The sequence below is a fragment of the Moschus berezovskii genome, chromosome 16 (genome assembly GCF_049115385.1).
Source record: "Moschus berezovskii isolate FMDL1 chromosome 16, NW_MosBer_1.0, whole genome shotgun sequence".
Classification (NCBI taxonomy): domain Eukaryota; kingdom Metazoa; phylum Chordata; class Mammalia; order Artiodactyla; family Moschidae; genus Moschus; species Moschus berezovskii.
In genome coordinates, this window is record NC_142475.1 from 64,126,872 (window position 1) to 64,143,221 (window position 16,350).

Genomic DNA, 16,350 nt, shown 5'->3' on the forward strand with positions numbered 1-16,350 from the left:
CAGCTTGTTTTTCTTACTGAGAAACATTACTTTAAATGTATAGTCTATGCTAAAAATAAATACTCTGCATCTTAGAAAAATGAATGAACATTTCTGCACAGTACCACTAAATGTCCCTTCCACTCATCCCACTTCCCTCAACAATAAGCACACAGGAGTATTTGTTAATTGCTTCATTCCTAACATTATGTGGTTGAAGACTGCTTGTATAAGAACCTTATAATTCCACCTTGGTTTTTTTTTTTTTAATCTTTTTATGATCAGTATTAAGATCAAGCGCTTATTTTTTAGGCTGTATCCCATGGTCACCCAGTCTTCAAGTCCAAGTAATAAGATTTGGAATATCAGAAATTTATTTCTCTTTTTATATTATTTGATTTCCTTTGATTCTTTACTGTGGAGGCTTAGGATTACCTTTTGACATCTTTGTAACTGCCTGATCTTTATAAGAGGAAGTAGCAGATTAGAATTTCAGCCACAAAGGTAAAAGAATTGCCTTTAAAAAAGGTCTAAGGTTTTTTAAAATCAAATGATTTAAATTGTACATTCTAGATTACTGCCTTGGGCATTTTCATATTAACCCACCAAGCTTTTGGGATACTTGATTAAATAGATCATATTGAAAATAAGAAGACAGATTCTAAAAACATGTATATCTGACTTTCCTGTGTCTGGGAGAAATTGACAATGGCCAATTATAGATGTATTAATGTGTTGATTTAATTACACTAAATTATATGGAATGTGGTTCAGTAATGTTCAAGATGGAAAATAAACATGTTTTCTGTCCATTCTCTCACTCTGAGGGAACATTAAGATAACAATCTAATAGCTTGGGGGTGTGTGTGTCAGAAAAACTTTATTTATTATTTATCATTAACTGATGCTACTTATATTGGCCATTTGTCATATCTGCTATGGATATGGGAAGAATGAATGATAATTAAACTACACTTTCTAATAAACTCACACTGTACGGGGAGTTGACAGGGATATGAGTTGGATTCTAGAACTGCATGTAAGATGCTAGCATCTTCAAGATGAAAGGACCTCAGACACAATTTGCAGCCACTTCTCCTAGTTTCCAGATTAGGAAACTGACACGTACCAAGTCAAAGTGACTTGACCAGGCTCACACAAGATCAGCAGGTGACAGGACAATGTCTGCTGGCTCCTAATCCTGTGGATTCTCCCTGGCCACCATTTTGCATTGAACTTCAATACCTCCCACCTCTTTCTTTACACCGGGTTCTTACTGATGATCTCTCACCTCCAGTAACAAGAAAGTTTCAAGCAAGCACAAGCTGTGAAACTTTGCTTTGCTGCGTTTTCTACAACTGAACAGAAGCTTGTATGATTCTTGATTATCTTTACTTCTACCTCTGTCTGAAAAGCTAGAGACAGGGAACTCTCTCCAACTATTTGCCATTGTTTTATAACAAACTCACCTAAATGTGTGTGTGTGTACACACTTCACTTTTTTGTTATCACAAATGGTCATGTAATGATATGTTGTGGTGGTTTAGTTGCTAAGTCGTGTCTGACTCTGAGACCCCATGGACTGTAGACCACCAGGCTCCTCTGTCCATGGGATTCTCCAGGCAAGAATACTGGGTGGGTTGCCATTTCCTTCTCCAGGGGATCTTCCCTACCCAGGGATCAAACCCAGGTCTCCTGCATTGCAGGCGGATTCTTTACTAACTGAGCTAAGAGGGAAGCCCCAGTGATATGCTACTATTGTATAACTTCAACAGTTCCCAACTGCCAGGCATCCATGTTACCCAATCTTCTTTCCTTAGATTTTAATAAACTTGGATAACTATTTTACAGTGTTTTGAGCTTATGTTGATACATATAGGACTAACTCATTGTGGGAGATCTAGTTCGCAGCTCTCCACCTTTCAGTGAAAAAATATTTCTAATTTGGATTTATCTCCTCAGTACAAAGGATTCTAACCACTAATTGTATGCTGTCTATCACATATGATGGGTTTCCCTTGTGTCTCAGCTGGTAAAGAATCTGTCTGCAATGCGAGAGACCTGGGTTCAATCCCTGGGTTGGGAAGATCCCCTGGAGAAGGGAAAGGCTACCCACTCCAGTGTTCTGGCCTGGAGAATTCCATGGACTTTTTAGTCCACGGGGTCACAAAGAATCAGACACGACTGAGCGACTTTCACTTCATTTCACTATCACATATGATATCAAAGCAGGGAACAGGCATCTTAGGAATGTGGTGACTTTAACATTTCTAAAATTCTATGGATTCCATGAGGTCTGAATTGTTCTTTCTTCTCCTGATGCCTCAATTTATATATATATATATATATATAAACATATCACAACAGAAAGCATACGAAATTATCTCTGGGTTCAATAAATTTATTGAAAATTATTCAGAACTTCTGGTTAAATGAGGGATTTATACTTTGATACTATTTGTTCTTATTTAATCACTCAGTCATGTCTGATTCTTTTGCTACTGCCATGGACTGTAGCCTGCTAGGCTCCTCTGTCCCTGGGATTTCCCAGGCAAGAATACCGGAGTGGGTAGCCATTTCCTTCTCTAGGGTGTCTTCTCTACCCAGAGATCAAAACCACATCTCCTCCACTGGCAGGTGGATTCTTTATCAGCTGAGCCACCTGGGAAGCCCTTTGATAGTATAAAAGATCCTAAATATTTTTAATGATAGTTCTAATTATAATGCTGGACTCCTTGTAGGCAATGAATATTTGCCTATTTACTGAAGAATATCAACATGTTAATTTTCTGTAGACGTAAGTTTAGTGCTAAGTATATTGTATTCTATTACATAAAACCATATCTCTTTTAGGCAGACTCAGTTGTGCTAGGTATCCGATGTTGAGTTTCTTTGCTCTTGGTAGCCATGATCCTTGGTGACTCAGATGGTAGAGCATCTGCCTGCTATGTGGGAGACCTGGGGTCGATCCCTGAGTCAGGAAGATCCCCTGGAAAAGTAAATGGCAACCCACTCCAGTATGCTTGTCTGGAAAATTCCATGGACAGAGGAGCCTGGTAGGCCACAGTCCATGGGATAGCAAATAGTCAGACACGACTAAGCGACTTGCTCTTTGTGCTCCCTTCCATGGGGGATAAGTTGTCCTATACTAATATACCAGCTCTACCTCTCTCAGAGGGGCAACTGTCACTCCCCAGAGGAGGAATGCTCTGTATAATTCGTGCTTTGGGAGGAGAACCCAGGCACGTGTAATCCAGTTCCTTGAGTCCTACCCCCCACTGCCCAGAAAGCACTACTCAGAAAGCACACATATTTGCTATTGTTCTTGTCCATGCAAGGAATTTTATGAAACAGTTATTGTTGAAATCTGAGCTATTCCAGCATTCCCTATGCCTTGTAGGTAGGTCTGTCTCAGATGTATCAGGTAGGTACACCTATGCCTAGAAGCCAGATGCTTCTGGGGTTTAGATGAGGAAGTCCACTTGCCTGCAGGTATAAGACCATTTTCCAAAGTGACATTTTGTATAATAAAGGTAATATTTTCATGCTACATTCATTCAGAGGCAGAAAGACCTTGTGGGTGAGGGCATCGGTGATGGCCTTGAAGAGCTGAGGTTTAAATTCCTACTCTGTTACCTGCTCAGAGTTGTAAGGATTTAATGAGTTAAGATGCATTAAGCATTTAGAACAGTGTCTGGCACAAGGTCCGTCTCTACAGCTGTTTGATATGGATATTACCTTTTCCTTCATTGTTGATTTGGTTCAGAGAACAGACCTGGCAAAAGGGGTGATGTGTCGGTTCCCTGTTCCCACCACAGTAACAGAGTTTTAGAATAACTTGGAAACCCATTCCAGTGTCAAATCACTCAGTGATGAAGCTAATCCTACACCATCATGGATCTCATCCCTGGAATTATCTTTCCAATCTTAGAGCTAATATTGTCACTCTAAAATTCTTAATGAATGCAGACACCTCCAGTAGAGTTTCAAACCCTCCAAAATCCAACCTTAAGTCTACATTTCCAGCCTCATCTTTCTAATGCACTCACTGAATTGTTGTTTAGTCAATAAATTGTGTCGGGCCCTTTCCCAACCCCATGCACTGTAGCCTGCCAGGCTCCTCTGTCCATGGGATTTCCCAGGCAAGAATATTGGATTGCCATTTCCTTATCCAGGGGTTGTTCTTGACCTAGGGATAGAACCTAGGTCCCCTACACTGGCAAGCGGATTCTTTACCACTGAGCCACCAGGCCAACTTACTCCTAGAATTGGCCCCAGTCTAACACCACGCACTGTTCCTGTGTTTTCACGCCACACTGGCTCTGCTCTTGTGCTTTCTAGTGCTTTTTTCCTCCCTTCTCTGCTTGATAGACCAGAGCCTGTCATTCATGGCCCAGCTCACAGGCCTACTCCTTTCTGAAACCTCTTCTTCCTCCTCTGTTACGGATGAACATGTTGATTGAAACTCTACTGTACAACATATTGCTATGGAAACTATTGTAACTCACCTGCTTCTGTGAGAGCTGCATGAACTGTGAGCTCCTAAAGGTCTGGACATAAGACCACATCCTCTTCATCTTGTATACTCACGGCACCTAGCCCTAATTCAGTGGCACTTCCATCCTGCAAATGATTATCCAAATACTAGTCCATCAAGAGGTCCTGTATTGACCATATACAAGAAGTCCCAATAAATATTCATCAAACTCATCTACCTCTCTCCACCTGAAGGTGGCCATGGTCATTCCTTCCCAGGCCTCCTTCAACGGCCTCCTGAGATAGCTCTCAGTTCCTGTATTGGCTCCAATTCAGGTTATTCCCCCAACAGCCATCAGAGTCAGAATGTAAACCAAGCTGTGCTGCCTTCTCGCTTAATGAACCCCCTCGCTGTGATACTGAAACCAATATTTTGACCTTTCCATGCCTGCCTCCCCTTCTCACTTCATTCTGTACAACCCCCTTCCGTTCCCTACTTCATGTCCAAAAGTCACAAGTGTCTTCTTTCAATTTCTCCAACAGGCCAAACTTTCTCCCCTCTTAGCCTCTTGTATATTCTGTTCTCTCTGCCTCGAAAGTTCCAGACTTAATTTTTTTTAATTGCTAGCTTTTTTTATTTTTGTCCTTTAAGTCTCAGCTTAGAAACCCCCTCCGAAGAGAAGACATTCCTGACGTAATCTAAATTAGATCATTAGACCTGACCCGATCTAAAATGAGTGCCACTGCCACCCCCATGTGATTCCTTATGTTCTGGAATTGAATACCTCAGGTCCTCACTATTTCTTTCATAATGATTGGTAACAACCTTTAATGCGTGTTTTCCAGTGCTTTATTGCCTGTCTCCACCTGGAGTTCCATGATGGCAGGAATGATTGGGTCTTGGTGTCATTCCCTTCTCAGGGCCAACCACAGAGCCCAACACACAAGAGGCAAGAGAGATGTGTTAAGTGAATGACCATTCATGAGTGGCCTCAGAGACCTGAAGGATTCCCAGAGCAGGTCAAAGCCCTTTGTTTCACAAGTTAGGAAATCAGGATCCAGGATTTGTCATGAGTTCTCCTGAGGCCCCCGCTTAGCACCTGTTGGACCTTTCCTGGTGTTTGGAAAGGTCCTGGTGTTCCCTTCATTCTCAGGTTCTCTTGCCCTAGGCTTCTGGAAGCTATGCAACAACTATGGATCATTCATGAAATAATCTGAAAAGAGGACCAAGTCCTTCATGCATTCCAACCTTTCTCTGAGAAATGAAAGCAAAGCCTAAGGAAATGCCATCTGACTAATTTCTAACCAAGGCAAATCATCTGTCTTAGTCACCCTCAACAAAAATGTCAGTGTTCCACAATCACAGTGAGAGGTGCCAAGGTCTATGTCGGTCTCCCAGGTTTGCTCTGCTTTACACGGGGATCTGGGATCCAGTGCAGAGCCGGGTGGCTCAGAGCTGTGCCTGAGTGTTTCTTAGGCAAGCACAGAAAAGCTAACTCTTTAAATAGACACCCCCTTTCATCTATTAGAGAATGTTTTCCACTGTAGTCCAGGGCACACTTGTGAATTTATTGTTTATATTCATGTTCCTATTTCTTTCCCTCTCTGGGTCTCATGAGTGTTCTCATCTCTACAAAAAAAGTGGTTGATATCAAGGTCTCTTCGGCCTTGGCATTCTATCATTTTGCTTTATGGCGTTAGTGCTCAAGCTTTAACAAGTACATGCAATTTGCAGAGCATTTTATTCAGCCTTATCATGTTCAGGAAAGTAGATGATGATTGCAGCACCTCTTAGCATCCCGTTAGCATCCTCTACTGTTCCGAGCAGGTGCGAGGTACTAGTGAAACCTGAAGCTGGTTCCTTCTGTTTCCTGCTCCCTGGGACTTTGCCATCTTTGCTAGACCAAGATATTCAGAGGCAGAGGAAGATGTTCTCAAAGTTGATGATAAGGCTTGTGGCAATGCAGGGGAGCCTGACTATTTGATCACATGGGGAGTTTTCGGGAATGCCAACATCATTATCATATGCCAAGTCACCCAAAGCACTTATCATTTATTCTACAAATAGCTACTAAGCAACTTTTACATGATATGCATTGTGCTAGGTGCTGTGGAATCTAAGAAATAGAAAGTGATCCTGCCTTCTAGAAATACACAGATTAATGGGGAGATAGGGAGACAGGCAGGTAAGCTACTTTAGAGGAATAGTGAGACATGTGGAGGAAGAACGCTGCTTTTTCGTGCTGTACTCACAGGGAAGGATATAACTGTCTCCATCTGGGGCTTCTCAGAGGGGGCTACAAGAACTAGCTCATGAAGAGTGAGAAGTTTTCTCAGTAGAGATAGAAGAGATGGCAACACCAGGTGGAGGAGCAGAAGTGCACAAAGCTATTGAATTTGGGATTGGTATCCTCTGGAAATGGTGAGAAATGAAAGATGATTTTTGTGGCAACATCAGGGAAGGGAGAGGAAGAAGAAGAGGATAGTGGAGATGAAGCTGGAGGAGCAGATTGGAGTTGGACTGAGAAGGGTCTTTTATTCCTTTTTAAAGAGCATGGACTCCATTCTAGGTGCAAAGGTGGAGATCCCGATTAAAGTAGAGTGGGTGCAGGTGTGCACGCAATATAATCGGATTTAATTTTTTAGGAAGATAATGGTATCCAGGGAAGGGCAGAGAAGGTAAATGAGGCAAGCCCGAGAGGATACAGCTTCTGGGGAACTGTGAACATTCTGACAGCTACTCTGCCAATGAGTAAAGGTGAAGCGACCTTTAGAAAAGTATTTTTGAGCCGATCAGTGGAAGGTCATATATTTATACTAAGTAGTTTGTGTCATTAGATACAAGCTTGGGAATAAAGTAACCAGATTTTTTTTTAACTTAATGTTCATGTTAATCCACTTTAAAGTGGGTGTTAATGGAACACCCACTGGGAACCTTGCTTGGCACTGAGTAGTAAGGATTGAAGTTGTCTATGCTGAAGATGTGACTTTTCTGGAAGAGGCAAATTTCCCACCTCCTGCACATGCTCATTTCATGTCTCATGTGCTGTTGGTTTTCTCAGATTCTGTGACTTGGACAAACTTCTGGCCTCTAGCTACAGAGAACAGGAGACCTGGCCTCATGTCTGGCTCCATCACTGCTGGAGACAAATTCAAGGCCATTTTCAAACTGCAGGCTCAATACAACTGTGCTCTTGAATGTAATAAGGATGAGAGGACCAAAATAAATCCAGATCTTCAGAGGGAAGAAGACATACATGAATAAATAAAGAAACAGAATTTTTCTATCTTCTTCCCACTGGCAATGTATTGGAAGGCCTTGACTCAGCATTAGTTGGTCTTAATACTCATGCTTATCTGTCCTTCTTGGCGATCTCATTGCTGGCTTGTTTTCAGGACATGAATGTAGAATCTTTGCAGTGCCTAATTCCTTGCAAGTTCCATTTGAGGGTGGAAGAGTTAGAACAAGCTCTAACCAGTAGACGGCCCAGTGACTCAGGAGCTTAAGCATTTAACTAACTAGTAAAGAAAAATGTGGCAAAGATTTGCAGTTAATAAGAGTGAATGAAGAATCACTGGAGCCTGAATTATGCAAGTTTCTATTTCCTTTTGGGACCATATCAGAACTTTGGGAGAAGAAAGGCTACCTTTTACCTTTGAGGAATTTTCAGAGCTTTTTTTTTTCATTGCTGACTAACAGAATACTTTCAGCATCTCAGAAAAATGCCTCATCATTTCCTCTTGTGAAATCTAGGTGCTTTTGAATAAATCCATGATAGGAATGTGGATCTCCGTCTGTGATGGTCCATGTCCATTCTCATTTTTGAACAAAAGGTGGTACCAGGTGGTAGTCCGGGCTAGAAATAACAAGGAAAAAAAAAGAATGAAGAAAATAAAAAAGAAAAGCAATAACAGAGCCCTTGCTTACCCCAGGCATCCTGGAACCTATATTTATCTTTGTAAATCAGGAAAATGTAATAATTGAGAGCCCATTCTTTTGTCAGAGGAGTTCAGATCCCAGCTTGATCTCTTTCTGGTCACAGGACTGTCCTCTCTGAGTCCCAGTTTTCTCATCTCTAAAATGGGGTCAGCTATATCCACTTTCCAGGGGATTCTTGGAATTGAACAGCAAAACATGAAAAATATTTAACTTAGTGTCAGGCACACAATAATCATTCCATGTCATGTCAATTGCTATTAACAAAAATAAAAGAAAGTTATAGAAAGTGCACATTTATGTTGTTTGTTAACATTTACAGCAGGGTCTACTTAGTCTGTAAATGGGACTTCTCTAAGTAAAGAGAAAAATGTGATTTCTATGTGTAGTAGGTGACAATGGGAGGTTAAAAAGGTTACCTTTAAGAATGATGTTTTCTAATTTTGTAGAAAGATGGTATTTCAACACTTGATTTTTAAACTTGTTTTATTTAGCTTGTTTATTTTTTCATTCCTTATTTCAGAAAAGAATTTCAAAATAACTTATAAGCGTATAAACAATATAAACTAAATTACAATTATTTTTTCACCTATAATCTTTTTTTCCTCATACAATCTTAGGAACATTTTAAAAAGCTGTATAATTCCCAGATTGATGTGTAGGAGTTGCTCAATAAGTGTTTATCGACTTTAATTGACATGACAGGGAGAGAGGGAAGAAAATTCAATATATGTTTCTCCTTAAGGCTTTTTTTCTTTGTCATCATCTATTTCTTAAATTTGACGATTATATGGATTTAAACCATAAGTAACCAGATTTTTTTTTAACTTAATGTTCATGTTAATCCACTTTAAAGTTAACTTTGACAATTTGTTTTGAATAGGTACTAAATTCATGTTTCAAAATTGGAAAGATACAAAAACATTGATGGAAACTCTCCCATTCCTGTTCTTAATTCTTCTACCAGAAGACAATCTGTGTTAATAATTTTTGTTAATAATTTTTAACCCACAGTTGAAGTTTGTAAAAGAAAATCAGGTCAAGATCAGCATGTAGAACAGGGACCACTGCTTGGCCTTTGAGGTTAGAGATGCATGAGTTCCATCATAAATTCTTCTCAGTAGCTCAACAGTTTTGGGGCAAGTTGCTTAGTTTATCAAAAATCCAGTTGCTAACTCTATGCTGCTGCTGATAAGTTGTTTCAGTCGTGTCCTACTCTGTGCAACGCCATAGACAGCGGCCCACCAAGCTCCCCCGTCCCTGGGATTCTCCAGGCAAGAACACTGGAGTGAGTTGCCATTTCCTTCTCCAGTGCGTGAAAGTGAAAAGTGAAAGTGAAGATGCTCAGTCGTGTCCGACTCTTAGCGACCCCATGGACTGCAGCCCACCAGGCTCCTCCCATGGGATTTTCCAGGCACGAGTACTGGAGAGGGTTGCCATTGCCTTCTCCATCTAACTCTATAAATGGATAGAATTCTTTGCAGACAGGCTTATGAGGTTTTTTGTTGCTGTTGTTTTAGTTGCTAAGTTGTATCTGACTCTTCTGCAACCTCATCAGCTGTATCCCAGGGTTTCCCAGGTGGCACAGTGGTAAAGAATCCACTTGCCAATGCAGAAGACGCAGGAAACATGGGTTCGATCCCTGGGTTGGGAAGACCTCCTGGAGTAGGAAATGGTAACCCACTCCAGTATTCTTGCCTGGGTAATCCTGTGGACAGAGGAGACTGGTGGGTTACAGTCCATGGGATTGCAAAGGGCTGGACATGACTGAGTGACTGCGCATGGACTATGGCCCACCAGTCTCCTCTGCCCATGGGATTTCCCAGGCAAGAATACTGGAGAAGGTTGCCATTTCTTTCTCCGGGGGATCTTTTCAATCCAGCGATCGAACCTGTGTCTTCTGCATTGCAGGCAGATTCTTCACTGCAGGAAGCAGGGAAACAGGTTCTGAGGTTTAGATGAGATGATGTGTGCCTCAATGTGGTACTAGCAGGTGTTCAGTAAGCACTGCCTTCTGTCATCTTATGCATATTTTGGGTCAAAATCTTTGATTTTTATGTGTATTACTGACTAGAATGAAGGTGTAAAATTTCAGACTGTTCATTTGAAAAACGAAGGACGATACTGAAACAGTTCTTCCTCCTCCATCTCCATGGCTGTTTCATGGATGCCGATGCAGCCATTCATGTAGGAACCAAGGACTGGGGGTCTTCTATGTGTTCCTCACTGCCGTGGCTTTCTTCCCCATCCCGTCATCCCACACTGCCTATACTCCCACACCATGTCTTTCTTATTCTTATCCAATGCTATTGACCTCAAAAAATAATTCACTTATCAAATGGAGCAGAGATTGTTCAAGCCCACCTTTTTCCTACAAATGTGATGGACTCCACAGTGTGGTGGAGTGTGTAAATGAGTGTTAGCTGTGCAGGTACATAGACCTCATTTGCAATCTGGATTTTGTCACTTCCTAAACTAACTAATCTCAGGCACCTAACTTATATTTCTCAACCTTAATATTCTCACCTGGAAACTTACACTAGAAATACCTCTATCACCGAGATGTTTTAGGATGAAAAAAATGTAATAAAAATACCTGATATGTGCCAAGTGACCAATAAACTATGACTTCTGTAATCAATATTTTGAGACAAGGAGGAGGCCTAGATAGTTTCCAAATGTTCTGCTTTCTCTACCCAGGAAAATGCAACCAGACTTATAGATAAGCAAATCAGCCAGCATATCATATTGGTGTTTGATCATCAATGGTATGTGTGTGTGTGCGTGCGTGTGTGTTCAATCGCTTAGTTGTGTCTGACTCTGTGACCCCATAGACTGTAGCCCGCCAGGCTCCTCTGTGCATCGGACTTCCCAGGCAAGAATGCTGGAGTAGGTTGCCATTCCCTTCTTCAGGGAGTCTTCCCAACTCAGGTCTCCTGCACTACAGGCAGATCCTTTACCATCTGAGCCATAAGGGAAGCCCAATAAATGGTGTATCTACTTGTTATCTGTATTCTATTTTACTTGATATTAAATGCATCATTGGGTAAGTGTTGACTATTTCCCTTCATGATGATTGGACTGGAAACTAGACATCGTGGACCTGTTCCTATGTTAAAGAAGAGTGGATCAAATCTACCTGCAAACTTAGTTTCTTGATCAGGCTATGCTTTTCTCTTCTTTTTTCAAATTTCCCTATCTCACTCCCTCTCTCTGTTTCTTTCATAATTTTGTGTCATTGTAAAGAATAAACAATAGACTGGGTCTGCTCTCAAGGAAGACACAAGGAAAAAAAAAATTCCTCATTCATCAGATGGCATCCACACCCCAGGGCCAGCTCTAGACTACATACTCTTGTTTAGTCTTCACAGCAGCTCCGGAGCTAGTAGTTGTCCAGACAGGGTGACCAAGTTGAACAAAGTCACACAGCTAACATGCAAACCTGGGAATCAAACATAAGACTGTGAGATTTCACATGTGCTTGGTAGGGGCAAGGGTAGCCTGTAAGTGTACGTGTCTGTGTGTATGGAAGCTTTCAAATGTCACACCTTTCCTTAGACACTAGACTCGCTCTGATTGTGGCTGTGTCCTTCATCCCAGCCGCCACTGTGCTGTCAGGTGTTGTGTCTAGAAAGGGAAGAAGCTTTGGGGGTCCGCTCACCTTCATTGCTCCTCCCTTCGTTCTGAGGGCTGGGAGATAATCTTCCAGTCCTTCCCACAGGACTTCTGATCTTGCCATCTGCTCAGACTCCTCATGTGTGCTCACCTCATCACCAGACATGGGGCTTGACAGCATCACCGATGTTCAGCAAATGTCTGTCTGATAAATAAATGGATGAGTGAATGAAGGTGAAAGAGCATAACTGGCATCAGGTCATCTATATCTCGGTCTTTGTTTCATCCTTCTGGATTTGTGATATTCCTTTCTAGCTGAAGCCCCGGACCTCCCTTTTGTTTTACTAATTTCCAAGCCCTCCTACCTCCCAGAACCAACCCTACTTCCACACACATCAGTTCAGTTCAGTCGCTCAGTTGTGTCTGACTCTTTGTGACCCCATGGACTGCAGCATGCCAGGCTTCCCTGTCCTTCACCAACTCCCAGAGCTTGCTCAAACTCATGTCCATCGAGTCGGTTATGCCATCCAACCGTCTCATCCTCTGTCATCCCCTTCTCCTCCTGCTTTCAATCTTTTCCAGCATCAGGGTCTTTTCCAATCAATCAGTTCTACGCATCAGGTGGCCAAAGTACTGGAGTTTCAGCTTCAGCATTAGTCCTTCCAATAAACATTCAGGACTGATTTCCCTTAGGATTTGACTGGTTTGACCTTCTTGCAGTCCAAGGGACTCTCAAGAGTCTTCTCCACTATCACAATTCACCCAGACGCATACACATACACAAAGATGTGGAGGAAGGCTGATCTGAGCACTCAGGTTTCAGGATGTTCATTGGGCAGTTTTTTGAGAAACAGAACTATAGATCTTTCTCGGTAGGTGTGGATATGACCTTTAAATGGAAAAGTTCAAAGTACAGGGGAATAGAGGAGTAGGACGTTGAGGGTAGTTGGCAATACTTTGTCCAGAAATGAAAGCAATTTTCCAGTAGTCCTATATATGTTTTATTGGAGTTTGTGGCTAACAATCCAGCTAATAAACACCACTTTTCTTTGCTCTCAGAGATATAATGGTCAGGGAGAGGGTAGGATTCAGACATTTACATGCTCCTGGCTGAATATCATGTCTACACTAGCATCCCAGTCTCACCAAGACCCTCAAAATAGATTTGTCTAATGGCATTTCTCAAGGTTCTATTTGATGGTTCAGAAGTCATGAGACAATCATATTCTCTGTATCTAGGTCTTCATCTCACTTCTCATGAGATGGTGTTAGCACAACCTGCAGGAATTTGGGAGAGGAAAGGAGGAGTTAAGGCATTCACCCCACTGACCAGATGAGTTGGGTAGCAAAGTGATTTACTAATAAATGGTACTCATTTTGACCACTTTCTTGGAAGGCCACTTCTTGGGCTTGGCCCCATCTCCCCAGAGATATCCAGGCTTGAGAAACTGTACTAATAAGGAAGTCAATCAGTCCTCTTATGACGCTCATGATGTGTTCCTGATTCACAAAATTCATCTTGGTCAGGTATATACTTAGCACTTAATGTGTCAATTCTCCTAAAACTCCCTGGGCTTCAGAATCATTAGTACCAACACATACACTAAGGTAAAGCCTGTGCCCCTGCAGAGATGCTGTGGACCTGCTCTAGGGAACACAGAAAAGCCCTTAATTGCAGCCCACATCTACCACTTACATAGTAGCTTCTCTACAAACATTGTCTTGCTCAGGTCAATGATTTTAGTCCCTCATCTCTGAATGATTGAACATGTCTAATCCCCACTTTAATCATATTACCTGGATGAGCAAAAGTAGCTCTAGACTGTTTTACACATTCTAGCTGCCAAGGGAAGAAACCAGTGAACGTGGTGCTTAACTTATTTTGAGGGTAGCTACAAGCCATAGGCATTGGTGTTATTGCAGACTATGAGATATTTTATGTTCTGATAAGGGGTAAAAATTCCTATCTCAAATGGCTCCCCATCACCACTGAGATCCTGCAACAATAACACTGCTGATTCAGACATTAATCTTAAGTATCCAGGGAGCCCTAAAACATTGTAACCCACCAGCAAGGACCATGGTAATTGCTGTGTAAATCCCCTCCATAACATGGCTCTTATTATGACCAGCCAGCTAAAGCTTGCCCTTAAATCATCTCTATTGAACAAAGCCTTGTAGAAACACCATAATCTACACATTACTCTGCTTCTTTTCACTAATCTGTTACCCTTTTTGCAAATCAGGTTCTTTACCTACTCCCTCACTCCAGATTAATAATGCCCTGTTTAGTAAAGGAACATGGAATTTCAAAGGGAAACAGAAGCAACAATCATTACCAGTTGCTGTGCTAAGCATTGCAAAAACGCTCACACTTCCGTAGAGAAACATCCATGCTGCTCTTTGCAGGCATTCAGGTCTTTAGGGCCAGATACATGTATAACTTCTAGGCCAGACTCCATTCTGTTCCAACAGTAAGCTCTGCACTTTGGAAAAGGTACTGAGAAATGAACTTTAGTCCTAATGATCCATTGGGAACATTCAGGGATGACAGTGACTTTGAAGTTACACTGACATGGCCACCCCTGCCACTTACTGGCTTGGGTAAGTTATTCTTTTTTTTTTTTTTTAATCCATTCATTCAGACCACCAATACTTTGTGTCATATACTTGCTAGGCACTACCTATTATCCACCCTCTCCCCAGGCCCTCCCACACCAAAAACAAAAAAGATCAGAAAGACAATGGAAATTCAGAGAAAGAATGATTTAATTAGACTTCGAAGGTCAAGGAGGGCTTCTTAGAATAATAGCTAAGATTAGATATGGAGAATGAAGAGTGTCAGGCCTAGTTTTCTCATCTGTGAAATGGGCATGATGGTACCCTTAAAAATAGTTGCAACATTAAATAAGATTATATTCCTTAAATTCATAACTGCATTGGACTCAGATTTGGCATTTTCTAAATCTTACCAGTGTTTTTATATGATTTTAACAATTACATTTCCCATATAACATAATTTGAAAAAGGCAAAAACATATTAAAAAAGAACAAAATAAAAGCCACTCATATCTCATACCCCAAAAATGTTTATCTTCTGTTAACATTTTAAGATACTTTCTGCCAAACATTTTTGGGCCTTTGTATACTTGTATATTCGGCTGGCCCCAAAATTCATTCGGTTTTAAGTAAAAATAGAAGACATTTTTCATTTTCATGAAGAACTTTATTGAATAACATATTCACTAACCAAATGAACTTTTTGGCAAACCCAACATTTGGGGTTACCATTTTTATGTATTTTGGACCCTTATTATTTCCAATGATTATGTAATACATCATATGGTTTTATTATAATTTAGCTAGGCATTCACCTATTTCTGTTCTTTTAAGCTGTTTTCAATTTGTAGCCATTATAAATTGAATTTCTGACTAGTGTAAATTGTGCTTAAATGAACATCTTTGTGGATAAATCTTTGTGACTATTTTTGATTATTTCCTTAGGCTAGCTTCCCAGGGTTAGAATGACTGGGTCATAGGCTACAAATATTTTTAAGGCTATGCAATCATATTGCCAGATTGTCTTCCAAAGGGGTTATAACAGTTTACATTCTAACGGAGAGTGAATGAGCTGGCCTGTCTCCACATAAGCTTGCCTCTAATTTGAAGTTACTATTACTGTTACTCTTATTACCATGTGCTGTTAGATCCTTGGGGCTGTATCAGGTTTTCAAAGTTCAACCTAGATTTTTTTCTCTTTTTTTGTGTCTAAATTTAAAAGCGGTAGCTGTACTTTATAATTACTGGTAAACAGAGAAAAACAACTAAACAAACAAAAGAGAACAAAAGCATGAATAATCCCACTAATCAGAGACAACTACTCTCAAGGCAATACCTTCTTTTTTTATTTCCAGTGTAGAAATGTGTTCTTTTCATTAATTTAGTGCTGGATGTTCCTTTTTTTCACTTACATTTCTGCATGTTTAAGCATTCTTTTTAAAAAATGGGGATATTAGGAAGCAAATATCTTTATCAACCTGGTGGGTCAGATGGTAAAGAATCTTCCTGCAATGCAGGAGACCTGGGTTTGATCACTGGGTCAAGAAGAGCCTCTGGAGAAGGGAATGCCTACCCACTCCAGTGTTCTTGTTTGGAGAACTCCACGGACAGAGGAGCCTAGTGGGCTGCAGTCCATGGTGTCCCAAAGAATCGGACACAACTGAGGGACTAACTCTTTTGCTTTTTATTATCTTTATTAAAATCTTTACCCTAGGGATTCTCAATCTTTGCACATTTTGGACCAGATAGGTCTTTCCTGGTGGAGGGCTGTCCTGTGGATTATA

The 16,350-nt window shown here is 41.0% G+C and overlaps 1 long non-coding RNA gene across 3 annotated transcripts in view; it reads right to left on the reverse strand.

The window, feature by feature from the left end:
* Nucleotides 1–326: 326 nt before the first annotated feature.
* LOC129560305 (uncharacterized) overlaps nucleotides 327–16,350 on the reverse strand; it is a 48,924-nt gene continuing 32,900 nt past the window's right edge. For 2 of the 3 annotated variants that reach the window (XR_008686734.2, XR_016039366.1), the window contains exons 3-4: nucleotides 12,054–12,212; nucleotides 327–8,312 (exon numbers count right to left, since the gene is read on the reverse strand). This is a non-coding gene — a long non-coding RNA (uncharacterized LOC129560305). Of the gene's footprint in view, nucleotides 8,313–11,744; nucleotides 11,835–12,053; nucleotides 12,213–16,350 lie in introns of all 3 variants that reach the window. The other variant, XR_016039367.1, reaches the window with a different exon arrangement.